General features: G+C 42.4%; 1 long non-coding RNA gene across 1 annotated transcript in view; it reads right to left on the reverse strand.

Moving 5' to 3' along the window:
• Window positions 1-862: 862 nt before the first annotated feature.
• Window positions 863-12,192, reverse strand: part of LOC117085437 — a 65,363-nt gene continuing 54,033 nt past the window's right edge. Inside the window, exon 2 of the long non-coding RNA XR_004437956.1 lies at window positions 863-4,169. This is a non-coding gene — a long non-coding RNA (uncharacterized LOC117085437). The remainder of the gene's footprint in view (window positions 4,170-12,192) is intronic.

Consider the following 12,192-nt stretch of genomic DNA (forward strand, 5'->3'; position numbering starts at 1 on the left):
TCTTCTAGAAGTTTTTTAGTTTGAAATCTTACATTTAAGTCGATAATCCATGTTGAGTTAAATTTGTATGGTGAAAGGTAGGTGTCCAGCTTTATTCTTCTGTATATGCCTAGTCAGCTGTCCCAGCACCATTTATTGAATACAGTCCTTTCTCCATTGTTTATATTTTTCAACTTTATCAAACATCAGTTGGTTGTAGGTGTGCAGCTTTACTTCAGGGATCTCTATTCTATTTCATTAGCCTGTGTGTCTATTTTTGCATCAGTACCATGCTGTTTTGGTGACTGTAGCCTTATAGTATAGTTTGAAGTCAGGGAATGTGATGCCTGCAACTTTCTTCTTTTTGCTTAAGGTTGCCTTGGCTATTCAGGCTCTTTTTTGGTTCCATATGAACTTTAGTTTTTCCTAATTCTATGAAAAATGATGTTGGTAATTTAATAGGAGTTGCATTGGATCTGTAGACTATGTAGGGCAGTATGGACATTTTAACAATATTGGTTCTTCCAACCCAGGAGTATGGAATGCTTTTCCATTTCTTTGTGTCAACTATGATTATTTCAACAATCTTTTGTAGTCCTCCTTAGCGATATTTTACCTCCGTGGTTAGGTGAATCTCTAGGTATTTTGTGTGTGTGTGTGTGGCTATTATAAATGGGATTGCATTCTTGATTTGGCTGTCAGCTTAAATGTTATTGGTGTATAGAAATAGTACTGATTTTTGCACATTGATTTTGTATCTTGAGAATTTACTGAAGTTGTTTATCAAGTCTGAGTCTTTTGGCAGAATCTTTAGGGTTTTCTAGGTATAGAACTATATTGTCAGTGAAGAGAAATAACTTGACTTCCTCGTTTCCTATGTGGATTTTTTGTTTTGTTTTGTTTGTTTTTTTTGTTTGTTTGTTTTCGCCTGATTGTTCTGGATAGGATTTGCAGTATTATGTTGAATAGGACTGGTGAGAGTGGGCATCCTTGTCTTGTTCCAGTTCTTAAAGGAAATACTTCCAGCTTTTGCCTGTTCAGTATGATGTTGGCTGTGGAATTGTTATAGATGGCTCTTATTATTTCGAGGTATGTTCCTTAAGATGCCTAGTCTGTTGAGGGTTTTTATCATGAAGGGGTATTGGATTTTACTGAATATACTTTTTCTGCATCTGTTGAGATGATCATATGGCTTTTGTTTTTAATTCTATTTATATGGTGAATAACACTTGTTGATTTGCATATATTGAACCTTCCTTCCATCACAGGAATAAAGTCCACTTGATCGTGAATTAACTTTTTGATGTGCTCCTAGATTATTTATGTTAGTATTTTGTTCAGATTTTTTCGCATCTATTTTTATCAGGGATATTGAACAATAGTTTTCTTTCTATGTTGTATCTTTGCCAGATTTTGGTATCAGGATGGTACTGCTTTCATAGACTGAGTTAGAGAGGAGTCCCTCCTCCTTGATTTTTTGAAATAGATTCAAAAGTATTGGTATAAGCTCTTCTTTGTATGTCTGGTAGAGTTCAGCTGCAAATCCATCTGGTCTGGGGACTTTTTTTTTCAGTCGGCAGGATTTTTTTTAATTACTAATTTCAGAACTCACTATTGGTTTGTTCAAGATTTGTTCCTCCTTGGCTCAATCTTGGAAAGTTGTGTGTTTCCAGGAGTTTACCCATTTCTTCTAGATTTTCTAGTTTGTGTGCATAGAGTTGTTCATAATAGTTTCTGAGATCCTTCAGTATTTCTCTGGGATAAATTGTGAAATTACCTTTGTTATTTTTGATTTTGCTTAGATTTTCTCTTTATTAATCTAGCTAGTGGTCTATTAATCTTGTTTATCCTTTCAAAGAACTACCTTTTAATTTCACTGACCCTTTGTATCATTTTCTGGGGTCTCAATTTCATTTAGTTTTGCTCTGATTTTAGTTATTTCTTTTCTTCTGCTAGCTTTGGGTTTGGTTTGTTCTTGTTTTTCTAGTTTTAGGTGCAAGGTTGGGTTTTTTAATTTGGTATCTGTCTTCTTAATGCAGGTGTTTAATGCTAGAAACTTGCCTCTTAACACTGTTTTTGCTGTATCCTAGAGGTTATGGTATGTTACGTCTCTGTTTTCATTTGTTTCAAATTTTATTTGTGCCCTAACTTCATCATGTACCCAAAAGTAATTCAGAAGTTGTTTAGTTTCCATATATTTGTGTCATTTTGAGAATTCCTTTTATTAATTTCTATTTTTATTTCACTGTGGTCTGAGAAGATGCTTAATATTGATATTTTTGACTTTAAGACTTGCTTTACGACTGAGTATGTGGTCAATTTTAGATGAGAAGACTGCAGATAAGAATGTATATTCTGTGTTTGTTGGATGGAGTATTCTGCAGATGTCTATTAGGTACAATCTGTTAAATACTGAATTAAAGTCTGGATTTTTTTTTAGTTTTTCTGACTGAATGATCTGTCCGAAGATGTCAATGTGGTGTTGATATCCTACACTATTATCGTATGGCTGCCAACATCTTTTGTTATGTATAGAAGTCTGTGCTTTATAAGTCTGGGTGTTCCAGTGTTGGGTGCATATATATTTAGAGTAGTTAAATTTTCTTGAATTGAACTCTTTATCATTATATAATACCCCTTTTTACTGTTGCTGGTTTCAAGTCTATTTTATCTGATACAAGAATAGCAACCCCTTTTTTTGTTTGTTTGTTTAGCATTTGTATGATCAGTCTTTCTTTCCATGTCTTTACTGTGAGCCTATGGCTATCATTATCTGTGAGATGGGTCTCTTGAAGAGACCAGATCTTGTGTCCTGTGTTTTTACCAAATTTGCTACCCTATATCTTTTAAGTATGGTATTTAGGGCATTTACATTAGATGTTAATGTTGACAAGTGAGGTTTTCTTCCTGTCATAGTGTTATTAGCTAGTTTGTCTTGATTATGTGGTTGCTTTATTGGGTCCATGGGCTATGTGCCTTCATGATAGTATCATTCTTTTGTTTCCATGTTTAGACCTCCCTTAAGCATCTCTTTCAGGGCTGGTCTGGGGGTGATGAAGTCCCTTAGCAATTGCTTGCCTGGGAAAGATTGTCTTCTTTGCTTATGAAGCTTAGTTTGGTAAGATATGAAATTTTGGCTGACATTTCTCTTTAAGAATGCTAAAAATGGGCCCCCAATCTTTGACTTTTAAGGTTTCTGCTGAGAAGCCCATTAGTCTGATATGCTCTCTTTATAGGTATCATGACCCTTTCTCTAGCTGCCTCTAAGATTTTTTTTTTTCTACATTGACCTTGGATAGTCTAATGGCTATGTGCTTTGGGGATGGTAATCTTGTATAGTAACTTGTAGGACTTCTCTGGATTTCTTGTATCTGCATGTTGACCTCTCTAGCAAAATTGGGGAAATTTTCCTGCATTGTATCCTCAAAAATATATTTCCCAAGTTGTTTGCTTTCTCTTCTCTCAAGAATGCCAATAAGTCATATATTTGATCACTTTAGGTAGCCCCATATTTCTCAAAGGCTTTATTCATTTTTAAATTTTTCTTTATTTTTGTCTACTGGGTTGATTCAAAGGACCATTCTTTGAGCTCTGAAATTTTTTCCTTAGCTTGGTCTAGTCTGTTAAGGCTTCCAATTGTATTTTGAAATTCCTGTAGTGAATTTTTTCAATCCCAGAAGTTCTGTTTGCTTCTTTAATACAGCTATGTTATCTTTTAAATCTTGGTTATTCTGTTCATGTTGGAATTTTTTCTCTTAAATCTCATTTTCTTTGACATCCATATTGTGAATTGAATGTCTGTCATCCTAGACATTTCTTTCTGATTAGGATTCGTTGCTTGGGAGCTAGTGAGATCCTCTGGAGGTGACAAGACACTCCAGTTTTTTGTATTGCCACAGTTCTTGCGCTGGTTCCTTCTAATGTGAGATAATTTACGCTTCTTTTTTTGAATTTGCTATTGTTTGAGTGGAGCTTCTTGATTTCCTATTCTTTTTTCCCTTGGGGGTATGACTGCAGTGATACTGTGTATAATAGATTGACTTTGTTTCTGGGTGCTTTTAGGGAACCAAGGCTCTGCTGGGTTCCTTGATTGCAAATAGGTTCCTGTGGTGGCCTTCTCAGGTGTTGCTTGTTGTAGCAGTATTGTTTTGTTTGGTGGTGTAATTCAATCTTCTCTCCAGAAGGTGGTGCTGAAAAGTAAGAGCCAACAGGTAGGAGCAGGGGCAAGGCAGAAGTGAAAAGCACCCTCCCCTAGCAAGTGTTCAACCTTCAGTGGCGGGGTGGAGTCACTGTAGATGCCTAATAAGTGGTCTCTTTCAGCCTACATTCCCTGGGTTCTTATGGAAAAAGGTGCTGCTGAGTCCACGGCAGTGTGGAGGGGAGAGACTACCCATTCTCTGTGTCCATCCCTGAACTTTGGTGGTACTGTCTTCAAGCGCTGGTGCTACACTCATGTTTCCTTTGGCCCAAGGGGTGCTTTGGTGGGCTGTGCTCCCCACTTATTTAGGGGAAGACCATGCCAGGGATTAGCTCTCTCTGGTTCTGTGTGTCTTTGGTGGCAGAGTCTGTATACATTCCTTGGTTATAGGTAACTTTGTATAACAGCTTTTCTAAATGCTGGTTGTAGCAGTGATGTGTTGGGCATGTAGGCAAACTCACTGCCTCCTGTGTGGCTGGGGTGGCAGAGGTCTCAGGAAGCTTTTCTTGTTCCCCACTGCTGAGCACTCGTGTCAACAGATTTTCTATTGTGTTGTGCCATTCAACCTCCAGGTCAGTAGGTATCACATACAGGTAAGAGCTGGCTGCAGCCAATGCAGATGGGTATATACCTGGTCTTTGTTTACTGGGAGAAGCTCTGTTGCCTCTGGTGATCTGTGGGGTGCACAGTGATCTGAGCTCTGTGCTCAGCTCCTGAGTTGGAGACTAAGATGGATGGGGCCTGACCAGGCAGGTCCACTTATGGATCCCCCAATAACAGGCACAAACACTAGCTCCAAGGTTGGGGGGGGGGGCAGTGGGTGGCCACCAAGTGCCCAGAGGTTTGCCTAGTTAAGGAGTTTGAAAATGTCCTCTGCCCCAAGTTCTCTGCATAAGAAGAGGAGAGGTGTAAACTCCTAATCTAGATGAATTGGCGCTCGAAATGTCTGGAAATATGTCTGGGCATTGAGAGGAGGGTGAGCTACTGCACCACAATCTCCACACCTGAAGGTGGGGGCGGCTCAGGCTTCTAAACCAGGCAAGCAGGTATGCCAAATGCCTGGAAATATGCCTCAGCAAGGAGTGCAGAAACTGCTGCTGCAACAAGGTCTTTCCAAGGAATGGGAAGGATGGTTCAGTCTCCTACTCCGAGAGAGCAGGTGTGCCTCATGCCAGGTGAAATGCCTGGGGTAGGAGCAGAGAAATCACTGCCACAATAAGATCTTCGCATGGGAAGGGATAGGTGGCTCAAGCTCCTAATCTGTGGGACCTAGTGTGCCAAATGCCTGGAGTTATGTCCAGGTGTGGAGTGGAGGAAGCGTCACTGCACCAAGTTCACTGCATGGGAAAGGGATGGAAGCTCAAGCTCCTGTTCCAAAGGGGCAGGTATGCCAAAGGCCCGGAGATATGTCCAGGCATGGAGCAGAGAGTGTACCACTGCACCAAGATCTCTGCGCAGGAAGGAAGCTCAGGCAGGTGAGCACATGTGCTGAATTCCTGAAAATATGTCCCCCAGTGGGGAGCAGAGTAACAGAGTGCAACAAAGTCTTTTCAGGAAAGGGGTCAGCTCAGGCAGCTAATCCAGGTGAGAGTGTGTGCCAAACACCTAGAGGTAGGCCCATGCATGGTGTGAAGGGAGCATCACTGCACCAAGATCTCTGTACAGGAAGGATGGGGTAGCTCAGGCTGCTAATCCAGGGGAATAGGTGTTGCAACTGCTTGGCGATATGCCTCAGCACAGGGTAGAGAGGGTCCCACTGCACTATGATCTCAGAAAAGCAGGCTGGAGCACCGAGCAGTGATACATGCAGACCAGCTCCAGGTTGGCAAAGTGGCCCTGGCAGCAAGTCTTGCTGCCCAGGAGAAACTAGCTTCAGCAAGTCTCCTACTACAGACCTGCAATTAAGGAGAGCCCAATTCCAGCACCTACGGCTGGGGTGCTTTCCACACCTGCTTCTCAATTCTGGCTGTGGGGGCTCTTCTCCAGCTCCACAGAAAGCACTCCAATCTTTGTTCTGAGACTAAAATGCCTGTGTGGCTGTGTTGCTGGGTTGCTGAAGAACGGCTTTCTATGAGCCTGGGTTCAAAATGGCATCCTCCTCTCAGTCTGGGGCCTGGGAAAATGCCTGCAGCTTTTCCTAGTGTCTTTCCTGCTCAGTGTCTGCAAGCCTCTCCCCAGATTAGCTCTGGAGCTTGGGAGAAACAAGATGCCCTCCCTTGGCTAGAGTTGCATGGATCCCTAGTGGAACAGCGAGTTACAGAGGGAGGCTCTCTACCTGTCTCGTGTAATGGGGCTGCACTCACTTTTATCAGCTGGACCCTGTTTGCCCATCTTCTCCTCTCCAGGATCTGGGGTGTCCTTTGCCATTTTGGTGAATTCCCATTTTCCTTCTTGAACTAAAGCTCACCAAGTTGATTGTTACGTACTATTTGCTCCTTCCAAGTGGTTGAGGCACACAAAAAGCCTCTCATCTGCCATCTTAGGGGAAGAAAACTGAACTTTTTTTTAACATTTTACCAATATTAGCTCATCAATTGTAACAAGTGTACCATAGTAAGGCAAGATGTTAACAATAGGAGAATCTTGAGGAAGGAGAGGTGAATGAGGGAATTTCTCCAAATTTAAATGAAAACTTAAAGTTACTAAAAAATAAAGACTATTTAAAAAGCTAAAAGGACCAGGTGTGGTGGCTCACACCTGTAATCCCAGCACTTTGGAAGGCCGAGGCAGGTAGATTACCTGAGGTCAGGAGTTCAAGACCAGCCTAGCCAACATGGGGAAACCTTTCTCTACTAAAAATACAAAAATTAGCTGGGTATGGCAGCAGGCAACTATAGTCCCAGCTACTCAGGGGGCTGAGGCATAAGAATTGCTTGAACCTAGGAGGTGGAGGTTGCAGTGATCCGAGATCACGCCACTGCACTCCTGCCTGCGTGACAGAGCGAGACTCTGCCTCAAAAAATTTTTTTAAAAAATTAAAAGCTAAAGGGAAAATAAAGCCTTTCTAACACAAACTTTAAAACAAAACAGGTGGCAGGTGAGATCTGTTCCTCAGGCTGCAGTTTATTAACCCATCCACATCTGCCCTGCCCCCCAGACTACCATGTATCACCTAACAACCAGTATAGGGTCTTCATTGCCAGGTTGGAAGGAAGCAATTCAGTCCCTAAACCCTATCTTGCTTTCTCATACCACTCTTAGTACTGGTTATGTCTGTTCAGGTACTCCAGGAAACAGATGCCAAAATGAAATTAGTAGTGTGAGAGACTTGTTGGGGGATAATATCTATAAAAAATAAAAGGGGAGGAAGCAGGATGGAGCTTGGAAAGCTTTTGGACCATGCTACATACCTGATGGTATCTTGGTGAACCTCAGAAAGCTCTGGAGCAAAGATTACCCACTAGAGGAGTTCCTACTTGGTCACAAATGGCCAGGCAGGCCCTAGCATCCCAACCATACTAACTCACTTGCTGGGAGCTGCCCAGGGCACCACAGAGAGAAGATCAGTCAACAGCTCTCCTCATAGCTCCACTGCAAGCCCTTTCTTGAAAGAGAATCTGAGCAAGATATCTCTATGGCTGCCTCATGGTGCCAGTTTCTTAAGGCAATCTCCCTCAGGCTCTGAATCAGAGCTGAGGTCCAATAAACTCTAGATAAGCTTATATCTTCCTTACAACCAAGGCAAAAGCTGCTCTTTTAAAGAAGGAGAAAAGTGCAGTTGCACACAGCAGCGATGACAGCACAGGCACCAGGATTGTCTCCTACAAGATCTCAAAGACTAGAAAAAAGCCCCATCAATGGAGGAATCATGAAAAGGCCCAAATAAGAAGAATGCAAAGTATGTTAGAGATTGATTTTCTTATTCCTTCATTAGTGGAGGAAACTTAAAACACTGGATGTAAGTTCCCGAAGTCAACAATTATCTTCATTTCTGGTCTTCTCTTTCCACATCAACTGAACACTGCTTTGCTATGGCTTTGTAGATTACTTTTCCCTCATTCACTTTTTTGAATTATAGGAGTTTTTTCTGTGTAACTCAAATCTCCTGAACCTAGGGCCTGTGTCTTAGTTTGGGTTCCTATCTTAGTCTGTTTAGGCTGCAACAAAAAATACCATAAACTAGGTGGTTTGCAGACAACAGAAATTTATGTCTAAGTTCTGGAGGCTGAGAAGTCTAAGATCAAAGTGCCGATAGATTCAGCATCTGGTGAAGGCTTGTGTCCTGGTGCATAGCTGTCTTTTCTTTTCTTTTCTTTTTTTTTTTTTTTTTTTTTTTTTGAGATGGAGTCTCACTCTGTTGCCCAGGCTGGAGTGCAGTGGCGCCATCTCCGCTCCCTGCAAGCTCCGCCTCCCGAGTTCACGCCATTCTCCTGCCTCAGCCTCCTGAGTAGCTGGGACTACAGGTGCCCACCACCACACCCAGCTAATTTTTTGTATTTTTAGTAGAGATGGGATTTCACCGTGTTAGCCAGGATGGTCTCAATCTCCTGACCTTGTGATCCGCCCACCTCGGCCTCCCAAAGTGCTGGGATTACAGGCGTGAGCCACTGTGCCCGGCCACATAGCTGTCTTTTCACCATGTTCTCACATGATGGAAGAGGTGACTGAGCTTCCTCTGGCTTCTTTTATAAGGGCACTAACCTGATTCGTGAGGGCTCTGCTTTCATGACCTAATCGCCTCCTAAAGGCCCCGCTTCCTAAAGGCCCCACCTCCTAATAGCATCACCTTCAGGATTAGGATTTCAACATAAATTCTGGAGAAACACAAACATTCAGATCATAGCAGTCTCCTAAAAGCAGAGACTAAGATAAGAATTTGGGATTGCCTCCTACATAAACTGCCTGCACCCAGGAACCAGGAGTGAAAAAGAAGTGAAACAGGGAAGGAGAAAAAGCCAATGTGAGGCGCATTATTGAAATCTGCACTCCAGTTTTTCACTCTTGGGGAAGGGTCTGTAGGCTTCTCAGACTTGTCATAAATAGTAACTCCTCAGCTCTTCCAGGCTGCGCATAGAAAAGAGCATGGATTGGTAAAAGCCAAGCCCCTCAAAAAACCCAGTGTGAGCCTGGGGAGCACACTGCAAGGATGAAGTGGGAGGTAAATGTCTACATGTCTACTACGGGCCTGGCTGAAGTCACAGGTGGCCAAGGGGATACAATGTGTTCATACAATGGGGTCCATTTGACCCAAACTCTAAGTGTTCAAAATAAGTCATTCCTTTGGGTTAAAGCCATTACCTTTAAATAAAACATAATGGTCAATGGTGCACATGAGGGATAACACATTGATATGGATATGAGCTGCTCCAACAGCTTAAGAAACTCAGAAGAAATTCAACAGGTTGGCAAGTCAGGGGGTAACTGAGAACATGGTATTATGAAAGCAAAACATTAAAATAGACACCCTCAAATACATAGGGCTTTCTTATTTATTTTTTAAGAGACAAGGTCTCAGTATGTTGCCCAGGCTGGTCTCGAACTGCTGGTTTCAAACTCCTGGGCTCAAGCAATCCTCCCACAGTGCTGGAATTACAGATGTGAGCCACTACACCCAGCCTATATATAGTACTCCCCGTGGTTACCACTGAGATGCCCCAAGGACCCCGTTAGCCACTATCCCATGACAACTGAAAAGTTCTTCATGGCTTTGGATTCCAATTCTTTTGTCTCATAATCTGGTTCCCTCCTTAGTGCTGGCTTCTCCCCTAGATGTTTTTCTGTTTTCCTGTTATCCATCTGACTCAGAAGCAAAGATATCTAAAAAGGCCAACATTAGCCTTGAACCTTGACATTAGGAGAAAACAGTGCCCACAACTGACAGTGCAATATTTTGGATAGACATCAAGAATGATTCATGTTCTGTGGTTGCGTGTCTGGAAGGGTCTTGACACAGAACAACCAAGCTAGTAGGGGAGATGGATTGCCAACTTCTTCAGCCCCATGCCCCTGTACAAAGTTCTGAATGGATGTGACAGGGCAGGTTGGTTCACTTTGATGCCCTTATCACCATCAGGTACCTTCTTACAAAGGAGTCTTCCAGAAAGGATTTACTTATTTTTAAAACTCCTATAGCTTAATGTGTGAGCCTATAGAACCTGAAAGAGTATGCGGTTGTAATTTCTGCTTATATAAACTTGATTGTGTGGTGGTGTCTGAACAAAGTTCACTAGACTAAATCAGTACTCCTGGAATCCAGAGCTGGTCCAACTCTCAGATCTGAGTTACCTTAAGCAAGTAATTTACTTATATGCTCCAGGGAAGCTCACCAATGATACGACATGTCCCATTAGGTACTGATTATCAAATGGAATTACAGAAAAACCTGTTAATAAGCAAAAACCACTTATCTAGTAAGTCATTTTCTTAGATATTTTCGCTTCTATGCAAATCACCAAAGTTCACTGTGTTTGTGTCCTATTAACAGAACCAAAGTTGCTATGGAAATGCAGACTCGGGTTTTCTTTCTGTGCCATATACTATCTTATCTCATAACAGCCCTTCCTCCCATTTCCATTCTAGTGGGCCCCAAAGCAGTTCATATAAGCCATGGATCATCATACTTTTGGTCAGATAGCAGGCTCCAAAGTGGGACCCACCAAGAGGATCGTGGAGCTATTCACCACTGTCAGGAACACCTCTCCCAAGGCAGCTAAAGAGGTCAGTAGCCTTAATCAGAAAGCAAAGATTCAAGCAAGCCGAGGTCACCTATGTATTGCTCACCTGCTTCCAGCTCTGTAGCTCAGCATGTTTTTGGAGCATAATTTGTGTAGTGAAGGTCAACAGAGCCATAACTGCTGGTGTTTTGAAAGGCAATCTCTACAACTTCCTCATTGACATAACTTGTCTTTCCTTTGGCCTCCTTGAGGTTGGTTCTCTTCTAAGACCTGCACCTGTTGGTCAAACTCTTGCTTCTCCTCTGGATTGTCATTGCTCTTTTACCTTTCAGCATCTCCTCCCCATCTAATTCATTTCTGTTCATTAGTCTCTGATCATGCCAGTTAGCTGAGCCTGGCCATTATCCTCTCAATAACTATCTTTACCAACATCTGTAGAACCCGGATGTCCCTCTACAACTACTTGAGTTAGTCACTGTTGTTTTGTCTCCCCCGAAAGCCCTCTCAGAAGCTTCCCAGTATGGCTCCATCCAAGCCAAGATGCCGCAAAGCTCAGGGTTCTACTGTGTGATTAGACGCTGCCATCTCCTGGACAAAGCACTGAACTTGAGCCCAGTGGGTTTGGCCCCACAGCTTAACCTTGGTTTTAATTATGTGCTGTCCCCATCTACTCTGCCAGCTAGGATTAGAGAGATGTTCATGACTGCCCACAGCTCATAAGGCATAGAAGAATTTAGAGAATTAGCTGACAGTATTGTCCTGTTGGCCCATCTAAAGAACACACCTCCCTCAGAGTCCAAACACTTCCCCCATAAAGGAATATCAGCTCTGGAATTCTAGATCTCATTTTGTCTTCAACAAAGCTGGTCAAATGAATAATCTGAAAGGGATCTTTAAAAAGTACTGCCTTAATTTGGGATGCTTGTCTTCACTGGACTTCTAAACAACAGTCTCTCCTGGTAACCAGGGTTAACTTGGGTTTCTGCAGAGTACCTTTGGAGTTCGATTTCTAATGGATGACTGCATGAGTTAAAAAGTCTTCTCTTGAGTTGCTAATCCGTTTGGTTGATGAACTCCAGCAAACATAAAGCCTCCCTTCCCAAATGACATATTCAGTATTTCTACCAAGGCTAAGCAGCAGAGACCAAACATGCTAACTATCCATTCTAGTCTAAGCTCTAAACCAGTTGACCCTTTAGATATTATCCTCTATCATTCCTCATTCCCAGACCTTAATGGCACATGGGATCCTCACGAGTGGAGCTGGCTCTTGCCTGCAACATTGACCAGGACCTGTAGAATACCAACTGTATTTTAAGAATTCCCTCAGGAGGCCGGGTACAGTTGCTAATGCCTGTAATCCCAGCACTTTGAGAGGCCAAGGTGGGCAGACCATGAGGT

The sequence above is a fragment of the Trachypithecus francoisi genome, unplaced genomic scaffold (genome assembly GCF_009764315.1).
Source record: "Trachypithecus francoisi isolate TF-2019V2 unplaced genomic scaffold, Tfra_2.0 Lachesis_group1, whole genome shotgun sequence".
Classification (NCBI taxonomy): Eukaryota; Metazoa; Chordata; class Mammalia; order Primates; family Cercopithecidae; genus Trachypithecus; species Trachypithecus francoisi.